Source organism: Polyodon spathula, chromosome 10, assembly GCF_017654505.1.
Source record: "Polyodon spathula isolate WHYD16114869_AA chromosome 10, ASM1765450v1, whole genome shotgun sequence".
Lineage (NCBI taxonomy): Eukaryota > Metazoa > Chordata > Actinopteri > Acipenseriformes > Polyodontidae > Polyodon > Polyodon spathula.
This window is the reverse complement of record NC_054543.1, coordinates 2,663,875-2,682,755: the sequence shown is the minus strand read 5'-3', so window position 1 is coordinate 2,682,755 and position 18,881 is coordinate 2,663,875. Positions and strand designations below refer to the sequence as shown.

Genomic DNA, 18,881 nt, shown 5'->3' with positions numbered 1-18,881 from the left:
AGGGCTGCTGGGTAGCGCTGGGCCTATTTTTAAATGTTTTGTGTAAAAAGCTATAGAAGTGTAACTATAAGAAGAGCTTTGGTGTTATTTTTTAATAGTTTCAGCAATACAAAGTGCCACTGTCCTTTGAATTAACTCTCTAAAAACAACCAACTTTTAACTTTTAACAAGTAAGGCAGCAATGTGTTGGGGGGAGTTTTATTCAATTTTGCCCTGCAGTCAAGACAATAAGCAACAGTTTTTGTTACATGAAATTAATTACCTGATGTTAGATAGCTTTTAAAAGGCAATGCTCTAGTTCTATATTAAATGGGCCTTTTCCAAGTAAGATGTGCTTGTCAATAAAGGAAGCTATGTGAAACTAGAAACAGTCTACCCATGTCAAAAGATTGACATTTCAGAAGATTGCAGTCTTAGTAGCACTGAAACAATCAATATATTCCGCACATGTGATTGTCTTCCAAAGGCATTAAAGCCATTTCAAAGGGACAGGTGGCACAGCCAAATGGTAAGCTGTCCTAATCAGCTCCTAGTTATTAATTACCAAACAAGGTAGAAGTGTCTCAACACCATTGCACAATAATAGCTCTAATATGCCATCATTACATTTACAAAGTTGAATGAAGTGAGTGCTACTCTTTGCTTTGTTTTAGAATAATCTGCATTGATTATGTTGGGTTTTTATTAGCTATAAAACCACTGCCACAAAATGAATGACATTCCACCCATTTTATTTAATATATTTGTGAATGAAACTCCAGAGAACTGGTACAGCACCTAGTGAAGACAGTAATCCACCTGAAAAAAAAAGTAAGTGCTACAGAAACTGTCAACAGTAGACACATACGATTGCATGAGGCACAGCTAAATGAAATAGAAGAAAACAAAGTAAAAAAACACACTAAAAAAACTACAACGTGGGCTGTTAATATATTTAAAAACGATCTAAAAGGAAAAAATATGGATATTCATTTTAAGGAAATAAGTCTAGAAAACCCCAACAACATTCTGAGGGAATTTTATGCCAGTGCAGGACGTTCAACTGGACACCAGTATTCAAGTTTCCAGTTTTTTAACAGTGAGACCCTAGTTGTTCGGCGCAGAGCTTTAAAAAATATTTGTCAAAATGCCCTCCTGATGTACCTGCACCCAGTCAGAGCTCCTCAGCAAATCCTAAACATCAGACCCTAGTGGTACTCCTGTGAACTGATAGGAATACATTTCCACTGCAAAACGATGCCTAAACTAAACAACAAAGCCAGTCTCTCACAGCGCTGCTTGAGAAGTGCAGTGGTGCATCAGGCTGGCATCAAGGAAAATAATATTTGTAACCGAACATCGATCTGAAAGCAGTTTGCTAAGCTACTCAACTCCAACACTTTAAAACAAAGTTCAATTTTATACTCAAACTCACCACTAATCCAGCTCCAGCCTCCATTACAGCTGCACCATTTCCTTGCTTAGTTTCGAGAAACTCCGAACAGAAATTCACAATAAATGGAAATGTTTAAGTACAACTTAAAAAAAAAAATATGAATACAAATGAAATGTTTTGTCCTTTGGGACTATATAACACTATGGATGTACGCAAATGAAAGTGTATTGTTTTTTATTTTATTTAGAAAGGGTTTTAAATTATTATTTTTTTTCCCTCAAACGTCAATTAACTTTGGGCCATAGCATTTTACAATACAAGGGAATCCACTTACTTTTAGTGGTTAATCCCAGGATAACCATGGAAAACTGCTTAAGGCAATCCTGTGCTTTAACCCCTTAAGGTACACAAAGGGTGACTCAAGTATTATGAGGAAACTCTGGATGACCAGATCCAACCTGTCAGGAAATCTGAAACCCTGTTTCATGCACCTCATTGCAAAAATAAGAAAGTTATCTTTTTTTTTTTTTTGTTGGACACATATGTCCTTTGTAAAGGGTTAAACAATGTAACTGTGGTTGACCTGCTAAGTATAGCTTAATCAAATAAACCGTTTATTTACATTCTAATCTATGGGCAGTGGAAAACAGATTTTAGGGAACTACTCTTTGATTCCAATAACTTATATTCTGACATGGTAAAACAATAAGTACACTTTATTTAAAATGGCTAGAAGCACACCCAGAGGAACACAAAAAAATGTTTGAGTAGGCTAAAAATAAAATAGAGAAATGACTGCATTATGACACTTTTTTTGTAAAAGATGATAAGTAATGATTTAGAAATATGAGTAAATGCAAATTTTTCAGAAATCTGTGCCTGCATAACCCTTTCATTTATGACACAAATAAAGGCACAATTTATCTTGATTGGTGATAAAGGAAAAAAAAAATAGATACTGTAGATACTAGTCAGGGGAAGTAACAGAACACCTAATGTATATCAATTCTGACTTGGGATTCCACACAAACATGCCCTGCTTCCTTTCTAGTAGGTGCCTTTGATGAAGTATTACCAGAAACACAATCCATCAAATTACAGTTCCTTCTTCGTTTATAACAAAAAACATCTTAATGTTAATGTGTATTCTGCTCATATGCCTCTAATAAAGAAATGTGATATAGGAAAACCATTCAAAACCTTCTATGATAATATGAAAACAAATGTGTTATATAATAATAATAATAATAATAATAATAATAATAATAATAATAATAATAATGTTTTGTTTGAAAATGTTCAGTCGTCTGAAACTAGTGATATCAACAATCTGGTCATGTTCAAAATAAATGGCCAAAAATCTGTTAGCTGGTCTAACAAATCCAGCTGCATCCAAGATATAAAGTTAATAAGCCCATAATTTACATCCTGATTAGAAATGTGAAAGCTTATAAAACCAGTGGTTTAGAATAAAGCTTTCACAAAGATATATTTATGTACTGTATGGCCATGAGGAGGGTCGGTTTTTCAGCATGTCCTAAATTAAAGGTAAATTTGGGCCTGTTTAAGCATTAAAAAAGATGCCAGTTTATTATTAGAGTTGGAATCAGGTTGTATAGTCCATGCTTTGAAAGTGAACTTGGCATGACTTTGTGAATGAGATGTTACAGCTCTGCAATGCTTTATCCTGGTTACCAAACTCAATAAATACATTGTCCTGTGACCCTGCACAAGGACACAGCAGGCTTTTATATTCTAGTTCTCGTGCTCTTGTCTGTAGCTTAGGAAGAAAATAACAGGGTGGTTATCTAGCAATAGTTTTATGCCCATATCTACTACTCACTGCATTGTGAGTAGGAATCTTCAAGAAAAGTGTACCTCAACATGGTTGCACAAAATACATAGCGTGATGCTTTCAACTCAAATATTGAGTAGGTGGCAACCATGTCTACTTAACATGGACAGTCAAATCCTCATTTTAACCCACCTATGTTCCCCTATCAGCTGTTATAGTTTCTCATGAGAAAGAGTTGGGATGTCCCTTGTTTTTTGGTTTTGCATTAAAATTGATTCAGAAGAAATTTCTACCAACAGTAAATAATAATAATAATAATAATAATAATAATAATAATAATAATAATAATAATAATAATAATAATAATCCTTACTATTCGTGTTTGAAAGATGCATACCTTTAACCCCAGCTGCCATTATAGGAGAAGCGGGTATTGTCCCTGGAATATAATACTCCTATATCACCACAGATTCAGGGCCACACAAAGCCCCCTAAATAACACACAGAGTATGTTATAACTATATTTTGGTTAGTAATTAAAAATGTGCTTTTACAAAGCCATTAGAGAATATGATTTAAAAAAAAAAAATCCTTTAGCATCCTTTACAAGGTCAAAGCTTTGAGAAGCACTGTTTCCAAGTTGTTGAAGCATGAAGAAAAGTACTAACAGCTTTGCCTAGGGCAACCTTCGACCTTTTTTCACACAGACAGGAGATTTCTCTATATTGCATATTGTTTATCATTCCCTTTGGAAAATATATTAACAGCAGGCATCCCACTTTGAGCTTGCCTAAGTAAAAGGGGAGGCGTACATTATACGTACAGATTAACATTCATACTTTAAATAAAATAAGAAAATAATTATTATTTATCTAATTAACAGTGCTTTGTTTTTGTATAAAATAATACTGTTTCAAAGCATAATCTGTTTTTATAGTTATTATTTATTGTATTTGTTGGTTTTCATTATAGTTAGGAATTGCACGTTGTGTTATTATGATAGGGATTCTGCTTCAAACCAAGGAAATACTTTCCTTTATTTCACTGCATCTTTTTAGCTATTAAGTTCAGCAGTAAAGTTCCATACTATCATAGCCAGACTTAGCACCCGAGTATTTTTTATTGATGTTTAATTTGACTGGCATTCTTTAAAGAAATCTCTATAAGAACATGGGCTTTTCAAACTTAAGTAGAACCTTCATGTCTGGCAATGAACCCATAAAACAAAACACTACCAAAATGTTTTACACTTGAAAACCTAATTGTATCAGAGAGTTATTTGTTCCTCTTATAAGATAGCAATATACAGATATAATAATGAAAAATGAGGGTCGAAATTTACTCCCAGGGTGCTATATATTATATATATATATATATATATATATATATATATATATATATATATATATATATATATATATATATATATATATTCTGCCTAACCAGGATTATTAATAAGATTCTAGAACAAATGAACATTCCAAAGTCACACTTCTATTACACAAGACTTTTTCAGGGCCTACTAAAGAAGCTGCCTCAAATCACCCTGAAGGACATATACTCTTGTTTAGTAATAATACCAACTATCCTACATTATGGATAAAATTTGTTAATTAAACTAAAAGTAACATTCTTAATATGGTAACCTCTAATTGTTTGTGTTGGTGCTTCCTAAAACATGTCCAGTACCTTCGCAGGTCTACATCTAATTAAAACGAATGTGATGTGATATCAAATTGATAAAATGTAATCAGAAGCATATGTGCTATTATGAAACTTGACAGTATTTTAATTATACAATTACATCCAATGTATAAATCCATTTGCTAATTAGACCTTAAAATATGCCTTAATCAAACATAAAATAAATAAAAAAATAAAATCAATAGTGGATAGTGGAGTTCTGTACCAGTTGAGAATTAAAGAAATGACTAATAAAGATCACAGAAGTAATTATATCCCCTGCTGTGTGTTAGCTTGCTGTACATATGATAAACCAGTTAGAGTACTTTATATGTTCATAATTTCAAACCAAATTAGAAACGTGTTTAAATTATATTAAAGACACATGTAAAGAAAATCTCATTATCTCCAATATAATACATGTATTTCTGTTGACATCGATGTGGCTCAAGCAAAAAACATGATATCCCTTAAACTTATTCTGAGACGATTCTGTTTCCTAATTAAACTCAGAAAATCATGAAACAATGTCACTTTTGTTTACCTTCATGTTAGGACTGAGCCTGATTCTGTTTTATTTCAAACAGAGGTGACAAATTGCGTGAATTGCTCATCGCTGATCCTAATTGCATTTCATTCTTGCACTTGCCAAGTTTATCGTCATGTTTTTGTTATTTTTACTTGTTTAACAGAGCTGTCCTGACAGATCGTTTCAGCATGAAATATCCAGTACAGAGAGTACACCGATAGCAAGTCCAGCATTTAGAATCTCCTTGGTTTGCAGCAGAATAATCTTAAACCAAGTTTGCAATGAATAGTTTTCTCTTTATTAGGATGGAGAGACATCTTAACAACCACTAATTAACATTTAAAGGGAGGTAGGGATTTGGAACATAAAAATACGAAAAGTGCAAGCCCTAACAAGTACTGAATTGCTGATAAACAGAGAGAGGGAGAGCTAGAGAGACAGAGACGTAATTCAGGCTCCAGTACAAAAGAATAATCTGATGTGATGCTGACTCTCATTCTGATTGATTCTACTGCTGCCTCCTTCTGTTTGACGCATTTGGGTTTCCATTGTTCAGAATTCCCAGCCCATGGTGGTCGCAGTCACGAGCTTCCCATTGGCAGTTTCCTAAGCAGTCCTTTTGGATAGCAAAGATTAGATGGCGCTCAGAAACAAGTAAAGTGGCAGCACGATCACTGCCACTGTGACTGCCCATGCAGCTCTAATTTCTCTGTGAACAAACTCTAACCCTTTATCTTGAATAAAAAGGTCTCAAACAAACATTAATAATTAGGATGTATTACCCATTAATAATGCAAATAAAAGATCAATTGTGTTTAATGCACAGACCATCCTGTTAAATGTAGATGCCCCAAAGTTTTCCAGTAAAAAAAGTTTTATCTTCTTGCATACGTTTAAAGACCCCAGCAAGCATTAATCCCTGAAGACAGAGTCAGGAGTTTTAATATTGAAAAGCAAAGTTTGCAAAGCTAAAGATCGACACAGTGTATAGAGGAGGCGATGCTTAAGGTTTCAATAAGGTATTGGAAACGGGTCTATGATTCCACTAAAATGAGAAATTATAACTAGCAAAGTTGCAGACAGGGACTAATCTAAGAATGCCAGTGGCCACCTCAAAATTACAATCATCTTCCAAAAATAAATTTTGCTTGTTCCATCGCCACCAACGCTAGACACCATAAACTACCTTTTATGCCCATTGGCATTCTAGACAGAATATCTATTTGAATTATCCATTTATAACAGAAGGGGGAGTATGGGGTCTGTAAGCTGTTTTTCTAAGTCTCTTAGCCCTTCAGCAAACCTCTGTTGATTTTTGTAGGCCAAGGGATGATTATGTTTTATCATTGTCACCTGGCTAAAGGGCAGCAGTGCAGTGAGCTGTCCTGCTTGACTTGTCTAAATTCCCTCTGTGTTAAACTTGCATGAGGCCTAATTTCAGTGTGCTATGAATGACCAGGACAGTGGTGCCTTTGTGTGCTATGCTGTCCTCTCAAATGAGCATAATGACATCTCAGCAGAGCTGAAATATTTTGGATGTGTTCATGCCCTTGGTAGGCAGAGCTGGGTACGTATGTGCATGTGTGCGTGCGTGCGTGCATACGTGCATGTGTGCATGTGTGTGCTTGCGTGCATGCGTGTGTGTGTGTGTGTGTGTGTGTGTGTGTGTGCGTGCGTGTGTGCGTGCGTGCGTGTGTGTGTGTGCGTGTGTGTGTGTGTGTTGTGTGTGTGTGTGTGTGTGTGTGTGTGTGCTGCTACAAGAAACAGGTTTAGTCATTTGGGGGGGTTACACTATTATTTCTGTTTGGTTTGATTCTTGTAAACTATATAAATGTCTATACAAGTCTTTTCAAAAGCAAGGGCAATTAATATTTCTTCTTGCAGCTTCTAAAAGGGATTATCTGTGTTGTGTCCGTGCAAATGTGTGTATTTGGAAACAGGATTTGAAAATTTGCTCTTTCTCCTTGAAACATTTAGAATTGTGCCCAACTTGAAAATGAAACACAGCAAGTGGAAAGCATTCTCTCTTCCAAAACCCTACTCCTCTTTTCTTAATACTGAATTTCTTCCTATCACTTTTACTAACAGGGTATGGATTGTATTCCTTTGAGAGTAGAACTTTATGTCTGTGAATTTAGAATAAATGGAATAACTAATGTAAAGTGAATCTGTAAATTGCAGAACCAATATAAAGATACGTGGTTGTGGCTCCCTTTTGCCCTCTCGCACTTTCATTCTAGTTATAAGGCCTCATAACTAATACGGCTCCAGACTTTAGAATTATTAAGGGAGAGCAGAACACTGTATCTTACTTTAACAGAAAACACTAGACAGACTAATGTGGTTGAGATTGGACTGTCTCTCTCGGTTGTAAGTTAATACCACAAGAGTGCTGTGCAAGGTATTAACTCAAGTACATTTATAACAATATACCCATGTATCATTCCTATGCAAGTCAACACCAGTGGTCAGAAACAAAAGTTAACAATTAACAGGTTGAAAAAAAAAAAAAATCTGAACTCAACTGAACCCAATTAGCTGGAATAAGAAACAATAAAAGTACTATTTGTTTGAAGTTATGCAGTATTATAGAAAGGTACTTTGCTGACTTGCCTATTATACAGACACATACAATTAATCAGTTGTGCCTGTTAGCTACAAAAAGGGAGAAGAGTTACAGTTGAAACACAGCATTATAAATTAAGGGGACATTAGCAGAGTGGACATGGTTAACAGTCCAAATGATTAAGGTATTAATATACTTTGTGGATATCCTTTTAGATTATTGTAGCTTTGGACTCAGGCCCAGTTGTAGTGAGGGGAATGCATTGAAAAATATGATTTCCCTGCATTGATACAGAGCTATTAGCGTGTGAAAATGATTGATACCCTGCATAAAAAGGTCACAACTAAAATGATTTCTACAGATCCCCTAAAGGCAAAACTCTGCATTAATAAAACATTACAGTACATACATGCACTGCTTTCAGGGCTCTGTAATACTTAATTTGTGTTATTTTATATATACCCAGTTGTTTAAGTCTGTAATATTTGATTCTTATATATGTAGAACATGCTTGCATGCCTAAACCTCATATATTCACTGTACGTTACTATTTAAAAGTGTTAGTGTTTGTACTGTAGTGCAGTTGTGTGTTATTGAAGGTGTGGGGGTCCGTGGTGTGTTTGTACTGTAGTGCAGTTGTGTGTGCTGTTGAAGGTGTGGGGGTCTGTGGTGTGTTTGTACTGTAGTGCAGTTATGTGTGCTGTTGAAGGTGTGGGGGTCTGTGGTGTGTTTGTACTGTAGTGCAGTTGTGTGTGCTGTTGAAGGTGTGGGGGTCTGTGGTGTGTTTGTACTGTAGTGCAGTTATGTGTGCTGTTGAAGGTGTGGGGGTCCGTGGTGTGTTTGTACTGTAGTGCAGTTGTGTGTGCTGTTGAAGGTGTGGGGGTCTGTGGTGTGTTTGTACTGTAGTGCAGTTGTGTGTGCTGTTGAAGGTGTGGGGGTCCGTGGTGTGTTTGTACTGTAGTGCAGTTGTGTGTGCTGTTGAAGGTGTGGGGGTCTGTGGTGTGTTTGTACTGTAGTGCAGTTGTGTGTGCTGTTGAAGGTGTGGGGGTCTGTGGTGTGTTTGTACTGTAGTGCAGTTGTGTGTGCTGTTGAAGGTGTGGGGGTCTGTGGTGTGTTTGTACTGTAGTGCAGTTGTGTGTGCTGTTGAAGGTGTGTTGGTCTGTGGTGTGTTTGTACTGTAGTGCAGTTGTGTGTGCTGTTGAAGGTGTGGGGGTCTGTGGTGTGTTTGTACTGTAGTGCAGTTATGTGTGCTGTTGAAGGTGTGGGGGTCTGTGGTGTGTTTGTACTGTAGTGCAGTTGTGTGTGCTGTTGAAGGTGTGGGGGTCTGTGGTGTGTTTGTACTGTAGTGCAGTTGTGTGTGCTGTTGAAGGTGTGGGGGTCTGTGGTGTGTTTGTACTGTAGTGCAGTTGTGTGTGCTGTTGAAGGTGTGGGGGTCTGTGGTGTGTTTGTACTGTAGTGCAGTTGTGTGTGCTGTTGAAGGTGTGTTGGTCTGTGGTGTGTTTGTACTGTAGTGCAGTTATGTGTGCTGTTGAAGGTGTGTTGGTCTGTGGTGTGTTTGTACTGTAGTGCAGTTGTGTGTGCTGTTGAAGGTGTGGGGGTCTGTGGTGTGTTTGTACTGTAGTGCAGTTATGTGTGCTGTTGAAGGTGTGGGGGTCTGTGGTGTGTTTGTACTGTAGTGCAGTTATGTGTGCTGTTGAAGGTGTGGGGGTCTGTGGTGTGTTTGTACTGTAGTGCAGTTGTGTGTTATTGAAGGTGTGGGGGTCTGTGGTGTGTTTGTACTGTAGTGCAGTTGTGTGTGCTGTTGAAGGTGTGTTGGTCTGTGGTGTGTTTGTACTGTAGTGCAGTTGTGTGTGCTGTTGAAGGTGTAGGGGTCTGTGGTGTGTTTGTACTGTAGTGCAGTTGTGTGTGCTGTTGAAAGTGTGGGGGTCTGTTCACTTGTTGGGAACTGGTGTATAGTGTGTTTCAAAAATTGTTGTTTTCTGAAATATGTGGCCATCTGGAACGTTTACACAGTGAGGTAGATAATCCCACCAGGACTTTCTTTGATAATTATATGGTGAGAATAGCATGTAAATGTGGAGTGTTTTCACTCACCCTGGGATTATATGAGCTGTTCCTAAGGACCAACTGGCACTAAGCTTGCAGAAGGATATTTTTGACTTGTTCCCACAATATTATATTTTAAAAATAAACACCTGAATTAAAATACAGTATATGCAAATGACTTTGCTACTGCCACTTCTTTTTTAAGCTTATTCATGACAAAACTAATTGTGAAGAGCTTTTTTCTTATTATGCTCTGTGCCAATATTGTGTTGGGTTGGCTCTTGTAAAGCTACAATTAGCGGTTGAAATTTTGCCAAAAGCAAATTATTTGTACAGAATATAAGTATGGAAGAATATTTTTTTTATTACAATTGTAACACACTGGTAAAGCTGAACTAATGCAATATTCAATACCAAAACTTGAATCTAAAACTCTAAAGTCTTAGCAGGGAACATCGTGTGTGACCATTTCGACGTGATTACGCTTATATATTGGTTTTGAACTTAGCATATAGATTTGCTTGAGCAGGGAATATATATATATATTATATATATATATATATATCTATTATCTATATATAATATAATTGTGTCGTGATTGCAAACGACAAACGAAACATAAAGGATTCCAACACTGTGACAGAAACACAGAAACATATATATATTTATATATATTATTATTTTGGTCAGACGTTGTTAGCAACTAAGTGTTGTAGTTAAAAGCACATATCATGGATTGGTTATTATGAATGTTTTATTTCTCACTGCATGCCTAGGTGCCTAAACATTGCATCAGATTTCAGCTTTTAAAGAAAAGAATTGGAATTCATAATGAACAGTTTTCTTCTAATTGGCCAGGCATCACATTTGTGCTCATTCACATTACACCTGACCTTAGTGTATTTCCAGAGAGGCGAGACGTAATGTACTCCCCTCATGGTAATGAGCCCTCAGCCAGAATGATGAAATATTTAAATGGATATACACATTATTATAACTGCCATTCTTTATTGTGCATTCTGACAGCTTTATTAACCCCTGTCAGGTTTCTATTTATAGAATGTCAGGGCTAGAAAGTAGGACTTCATTGAAAAGGCTACCCGGGGCTACAGCAGAGTCTCTGTGTTTGCTTTGCACGTTGTCCATTTTATTTAAAGTGTTCTTGATGCATAAATGTGCTGTCGCTTGTATTTGGTTTGATATTGATTGCTGTCTGTTAAGTGCTTGTCCTTGTGAATTTTCACGTTGGTGCTAAATACTTTAACAGGGTAAATATTCCCTTTAGTGCTAAGATGTACATTTAATTTTTGTTTGGGCTGTTAAATTACGAAATGCAGCAAAACCGAATGATTAGATTATTAGCAATTCCTTTTTGTTTTTAAACAGATAGGGTATAAGTATAATTCTATAATTTTTTTCAAAATGAATTCCAGCATTTTCTTTATGCACAGGTCTCTGGTGTAGTCTGGAGCAGTGAACACTTCAGATTGTGAATCAATCAGGCTCATTAAGCAATTACGAGGAGGTGGAAGTTTATCTAAGGGAATGTGGGAAAAAGCTAATCTGAATTTTAAATTTGACTGAGTTTGGGAGTTCCAGGGATAAACCTGTGGTGTTCTTTACTTGCTAATGAAAGACAGAATGGAAGCAGTGATTTAGAGAAGTGAGCATTTTGGGGGAGGCTGAATGTCAGGCAGCAATCGTTAATGAGCTCTAATGGTTAGAACAAATCTCAATTCAGACACGACCTGCAGTGACTTTGTGCTTCAGTCCTGCAAACTGGAAAACTGGGGATAAGCAATACCTTACTGATAATGCGAGGTTACATCTCCACTGGGATATCATGTGCACAGTAAATAATTAAGGAACAGTTGACAACCAAGGATTCAATGTGTAGAGGTCGTCAGATGTTAGTCTACAATGATAGATATTTTATATATATATATATATATATATATATATATATATATATATATATATATATATATATATATATATATACATACACACACCACACACACACACACACACACACACACACACACATATATACACACACAGTTCTGGAAAAAATTAAGAGACCACTGCAAAATTATCAGTTTCTCTGGTTTTGCTATTTATAGGTATGTGTTTGGGTAAAATGAACATTTTTGTTTTATTCTATAAACTATTTACAACATTTCTCCCAAATTCCAAATAAAAATATTGTCATTTAGAGCATTTATTTGCAGAAAATGGACAAAAAAAAGATGCAGTGTTGTCAGACCTCGAATAATGCATAGAAAATTAGTTCATATTCATTTTTAAACAACACAATACTAATGTTTTAACTTAGGAAGAGTTCAGAAATCAATATTTGGTGGAATAACCCTGATTTTCAAGCATAGCTTTCATGCGTCTTGGCATGCTCTCCACCAGTCTTTCACATTGATGTTGGGTGACTTTATGCCACTCCTGGCGCAAAAATTCAAGCAGCTCGGCTTTGTTTGATGGCTTGTGACCATCTTGATCACATTCCAGAGGTTTTCAATGGGGTTCCAGTCTGGAGATTGGGCTGGCCATGACACGGTCTTGATCTGGTGGTCCTCCACCCACTGACTCAATTTTGTCAGGTATTAATGGAGATCACCTCAGAGTCATACTGTACATAACTGTTTGGATTCATCATTCAGAACTCATGGATCATGCAGCTAAAGCTGGATTGTGGATGCTGCCTGGTGTCTTTTTGCAGGGAGGAGCCATATCTCACAGCACTTAAGAGACAACATATTGCATTTTTAATTGCATCTGGTTGTGAATTAAGCTGCAGTATGCTATTTGCACTGCAATGTTCAATTTAAAAAGCTATTTTCTTAGCTATCCTCCACTGACAGAAGGCTTCTCAAACTTAATTAAGAGTTTCAGATACTGCGTTGAGATAATCACCAGTCCTTCTGTCACTGCTTCACACCAGAAGTTATGGTCAATAGCATATGGGCATATGAAAGTGATACATTTAGGTTCATCTTAAGGGAAATGTAGAATTTACATAGTAATAATGTTTATGAAAAAAAAGACTTTGTTAAATGTAAACTTTGTTAAGATGTAATAATGCCTCAGGGCAATTTGGGCTTTGATGCTAATCATTTCTAGTGCTCAGATAATCAGCAACATTTGGGCAGGTCAGAGCAGCACAGATGGTATATGAATGATACAATTCTTGATCATTTTCTCATTTGATAAGGCAGTAAATCTGACAGTAAATCTCTGTACATCCCATTATATACAAGTAGAACTACATGAGAGAAATTGTAGACAAACTTTGACAAATGCTGGTTTTCATTTAGCCTACAGAACAGGTGACACACCTATTACAGTCATGCACTTCTTTTAAGGTGTCTTGTTGGCCAAAGAGCTTGATTCTACTGCAGATACCCCCAGTTGGGAAGATGAGAGTGAATCCATTCAAAAACAAATACAGACCAGTCTCACAGCACTATTACTGTAAATCGTGATATAGGTGGATGGACCATGACAGAGGCTGGGCACAAATCGGCAATCATGTACACCCCAGACAAGCCAGGCTTATTTGCACAATTAGTAACACTGCTTTTATTTCATCTCAGGGCACACAGCACAACACTACACAACATTCCTGAACACAGGCTCTGATTTTAAGGAAAAAGACAAGGAAGTTTTTGGATTCATCCCACAGGAATTTAGTATAGGAAGTTTTGTTTTAAAATAATCAACTTTTAACATGGCAAATGTGAAAATAAAAAGTCTGGCTTGTCAAACACTTTGGCCTTTTCCCCAGGAAATGTGTTCATCCTATTTGTTATTGGTCTTTGAAATCATTTTCTGGAAAGAGCTCTGTTTTGCATGGCTTTGAATTTTTACTCTGGTCTATAATTTATGTTTAATTAACATAAATCTATTTTGCAAAGTCCCCCCCCCCCCCCCCCCCCCCCCCCCCACAGAGAAGGGAGTTAAAGGTGGTTTTCTCAAGTGGGAGCTAATTATGAATTCTGCAACTTTAAACAGGTCTGAGATAGAAGTGTGAGCTAGGATGCACAGAGAAGGGAGTTAAAGGTGGTTTAATTTAGTGTTTTCTAGAAAACAAAAACAACACTTAAAAGCCAAGAGAAGAGTTTCAGCAAGACCATCTATATTGAATCCAACATTACACCCGACGTTTGTTGTAAACCAAGGCAATGTAAACAGCATAGCATATGAAGATGGAGATTGCATTTAGATGGGGATAACCTCAGAGGTTAGGATGGACAGCCTACAGTTATTTTCCTTTTCCTGATAACAGAAGGTATCTTGGGGATTTCGAAACAGTTGGGCTTCTTCTTGACAGCATATACAAATGTGTGCTTAAATACACATTACTGAAATTGGTTTCAAAGTACAGATACAACTGTTAAAACATCTGCTGTTTGTTCATTGGGGTTCTTTTGCTATTTTTTTCTGGGAAATTGTTATTTCCCTCCCATTAGAAGTATATGTTGCCCTCCATTCAATAGTCTTCTGTAATGTACAGTAAATGAATCAATAAATCAATATAAACACGTATTTGACTTAATAAAATAACAATACAATACAATACAAATTAGGCTTATTTAAAGTAGTACAATATTATTTATAACATAGATATAATTGAAAAGGTCAGGATTAGTGTTAGGATTTTCTATAGCAATTAAACAGTAAGCTTATGAAACATATTTTTATAATAACATATGTCTTGGAAATTGACTCAAAATAACTTGCAAGCTATTGCAACCAAAAAAAAAGGTATGACTGCATAACATGTAATTGTATAACGAAGACGCTTTCCACATTTATGTTACATGTGTTTATCTTAAAGTGCTTTTCACTTGTATTATTGTTATGTGGAGAGATTGATTTTTTCATCTCCCAGGTGTCAGTATCAGAAAATACATTATTATTTGAAATGCAACATTTGCATAACGATGAATGAAACCTATCACTGGGAGACCCTGCTTCAAGAAAGAGCTGTATCAAATACATACAGTGTGGCAGGGAGAAAGATGGAGGTGTTTTAATTGGAGACCGGGTGATCTGTTTGTTATTCACGCCACCACCAGTACCTGTTCTTTGTTTAATGGAATAGGCAGGAGCTGTACGGGGTCAGTGCATTTAGATGAAATGTCTGCCTACAAAAGAAAACTATTTTCAAAGCCGACTCTTCTGTTGCTATAGTAACAATTTGTGGCTCAACTTTCTGTCAGTGAGGATTGAGAAGCTCCTCTTCCAGAAGAGCAGGATGCTGCTGCCAATTATGAGAAATCACCAGATTCAGGTATCTTGGTAGATAAAGAGCATTAGACTTTTAAGACATTGCAAGGGGTGAGATACATACTGTTATGCAACTTCAAGGCTTAAGTAAAGACATTATTCAATGTCTTAATTAGCTGTTATACACAATACAGGCTTGATAAGCATTTAAATAATTACATTCTTAATCTGCCAACAGAGTGGAAAACACGCTACACGCTATATACAAATGAGCAGGTTTCAGTCCCAGTATTGAAAGGGAATTGGGGACCCTTTGTTATAAGATGAACACACAGCATGATAAAGCATTCCATCAAGATGAATAATTCTGTATTTTAAGTCCTTTACATTATATGTGCACATTTACTGAATGTGATTCATTCACGCAACCATGTGAACATTATGTGCTGTACTTCATACATTAATTTAATTTAATTTAACCTTTATTTTTATATAATGCCTTTCATAGTGGACCACCATCACAAAGCGCTTTACAAGATATAAGACTAGGGTGTGTGAACTATGCATCAGCTGCAGAGTCACTAACTTCTCACCCGAAAGACGGAGCACAAGGAGATTATGTGACTTGCTCAGGGTCACACAATGAGTCAGTGGCTGAGCTGGGATTTGAACCGAGTACCTGCTGGTTACAAGCCTGTTTCTTTAACCACATAACTGTAAAATACACAAAACCATACTATTGTAAACGTTATATTTTTAGACCTTCCTTTGTCAACTTAATTATAACCCAAAGCACACTGACAAAGATTGTGGATATGTGGGAGAAATCGTGACTGACATAATTTGTACAAAGATTGACTCAATTTTAAAAACCAAAGGTAACTGAAGAAATTGAGAACCTGGTTGATCCAAAAAGCAATCTTGTCTCTGTGAAAAACAGATGAAAATAAGTCGAGAGACTGTGCTCCCAACATTCCTCCAGGATTAAAGCATCAAACAGAGAACAATCTGATAATGTAAAGGACTTCTTAATTTATAGGAGACTAGCTTAATGATTTCAAAATCGATTAGTGTATCTCGTAAAGAACTAATGGCTTCTCTAATAGCTTAATCAATATTGCAGCACAATCAATTACTTTTTCTTGATGCTCTTAAGTTCTAGCCGCTAAGTTTTAGGAACGCGATTTCAAGGTAAGCGTTAACCTACACCAAACCATTATTTTGTCTCATTAGAGCGATTCATTATTTGCATAAAATAGGTGTACAAGGGTTGAGTGCTTATTTTCAATATTGCTCATTAAGTATGGCATGAACCGGACCCAGACACTCCCACTTGACATTTGACACAACCTTAAACTGGGAATGCCTGAAAAACAGACCCCTGACTCTGCCTACCCATACAGATAGAGACAGCCCTAATTTGTTTCAATTCTAATTAGGAATCAGTCTCTTGAGGACTTGATATATAAACAGAACTGATACTCGCATCACTAAAAAAATCAACAAACCTTGCTGATAATAAACTGCTACATGCATGTCAAACCAGCTTATGCCATTCCCCTGAAAGAAAAGAATAGATTCTGGAAGCTTGTGCGTGTAATTCTGGTGTGCCAGCCTTATCAAAGATATGCTGTTTCGCAAAACCATAACACCATTTTCTAGCAACGCCAGCAGCTTGTGTATTCAAGATGGCTTAAAACCTACACTTGGACAGAAAGGGCTTGGTGATAATGTAGGATATAGATTTCTTGTTCACCAAAGTGGAAAATCTTAACTAATGACAGTTTTACAGTGTCTTTAGGCTCTTGTCTATATGATAAAAAGCTCAATGCATGCAGCATCAATAGCATTTTTTTTTTCTGAAAGAGGCTTCGTAGAAAGAAATAACAGAACCTTTTTTTTTGCTTACCTTTAGAGTGTGCAGCCCAATAATATGTGTTCTTGTGTTGTTCTTCTATTGCGGATAACTTAAGGGCTTTAGGGGCTGATATAAGGATATGCACAGTGCAAACAATTGCACAAGCAAAATCTAAATTGCTAGCGGAGAACAATTATTTTGAGACAAGGGAATCGCATCGCAAAATATTAAACATGTTTAAACTCTGCAAGCCATCTGAAATCGATCTACCAATCCTGTAAAATCTCATCGAAAAGCATAACACCCTATCCAATGTGACTGAAAAATCGTGTTGCTATTGATCGCATCAGGTGGTGTGTCCAGTGAGGTGAGTTAGGAGAATAGAGAGCAGTAGGTGCTGTATGAGATTTCTGGAGCACATCCACATCACAGCTGATACTGCTGGAGATGCAAGCGGAGAAGACAATCCATCCCAAACAAAGTGACCCTATGGTACAACTATGGTACAACTATGGTACAACTCCAGTCTTCATTTAATTAAGGAAGACACAAAAAGGATATAATTCTATAGAGATACATGAGTATTTAAAACTTTGGGAAAATAACCGTGTTACTAGAGACTTAACAGATCCACTTACGAGACATTTTAACCAGAGGTTTAAGTACACTGTAGACATACTGTATGTAGACAGAGCTGGTGATGGGTTGCTGATAAAGCAGGATTACAGGACTTGGTTCTCAGAGAAGTACTGGTCAGTCATCAGTCCAGCAAAAGGGATCACACATTTCTGTTCCTCATAGACATGTCTCCTTGATGCAGCAATGTAATTACTTTGGACTTGACATATCTCTATTGGTCGTAAGGCTTTATAATGATAATACTTGGATAATGATAATGACAACCTCTCTCATCTCATTTTAATGTTTGCAAACTCATAATTTGGTTTAGTCTTGGCCAAGTTACCTTTGATTGGAGAAATGTACTGACCCATTGCTCTCGCAGCAATTTATTTTGTTTGTTTTGATTTTAGTAATTAAAAACAGTACTGAAGTTCCATAATGGGATTGTTAATTAAATTAATATACAATATTAATTGGCCCCTTTGAACATTTTAAGACTTCAGGTTAAAGATACTAGTTAAATGGAAAATGCAATGTTTTAGATTAATCAAACTCCTATAATTGATTATAAGGTAGTCCTACATCGGATTGCATACCCGCTGGTCGTGTTTCGGGTTGGAATATGAACTTTTTCCTGGTTTGTGGTTAGGCAACGGGTCAAAAAATGTAATATTTGGTTCAGACTCAGTCTGAATTTGAATCACCAAAAACATTTTCTGTCCTTTCAGCGTACTCGTCTGTAACGCTTTCCCAAATAGCGTATTAGTAGGTAAATGGACCTGTATTTGCTGCATTAAAGCAGGAGGCAATTAAGGAGGAATCAGCTGACTAGTGTTCTCGGTTTGTATTGCTGCTTGTTTGTTGGAAGATCATTTTGTCACGCAGGCAGTAGGTAAAGGACAAACACTTGCGGGTTTGGGTTGAGTTGCAGGTCTTATTAAAGCGGGTCAGGTCAGGTCGCGGGTAAAAAGACGATGCTGCAGCGGGTTGCAGGTTTGGGTTGGGTCCTGTAGTAGTATGATTGAGCTAAGAGTTAAATAAACAAACATGTGTCATCAAAAGACTAGATGACATACCTTAAAAAAGTTTTTGGCAACGCCTAATGACGTGACTGATTTGAAACCTCAATGCGGGAGTTATCAGGGTAATTACAATTTTTCAACAAAA

The 18,881-nt window shown here is 36.6% G+C and overlaps 1 protein-coding gene across 3 annotated transcripts in view; it reads left to right on the top strand.

Moving 5' to 3' along the window:
- LOC121322289 (VPS10 domain-containing receptor SorCS3-like) overlaps positions 1 to 18,881 on the top strand; it is a 131,537-nt gene that overhangs the window by 16,552 nt on the left and 96,104 nt on the right. The gene's annotated exons all lie outside the window — the stretch shown is intronic.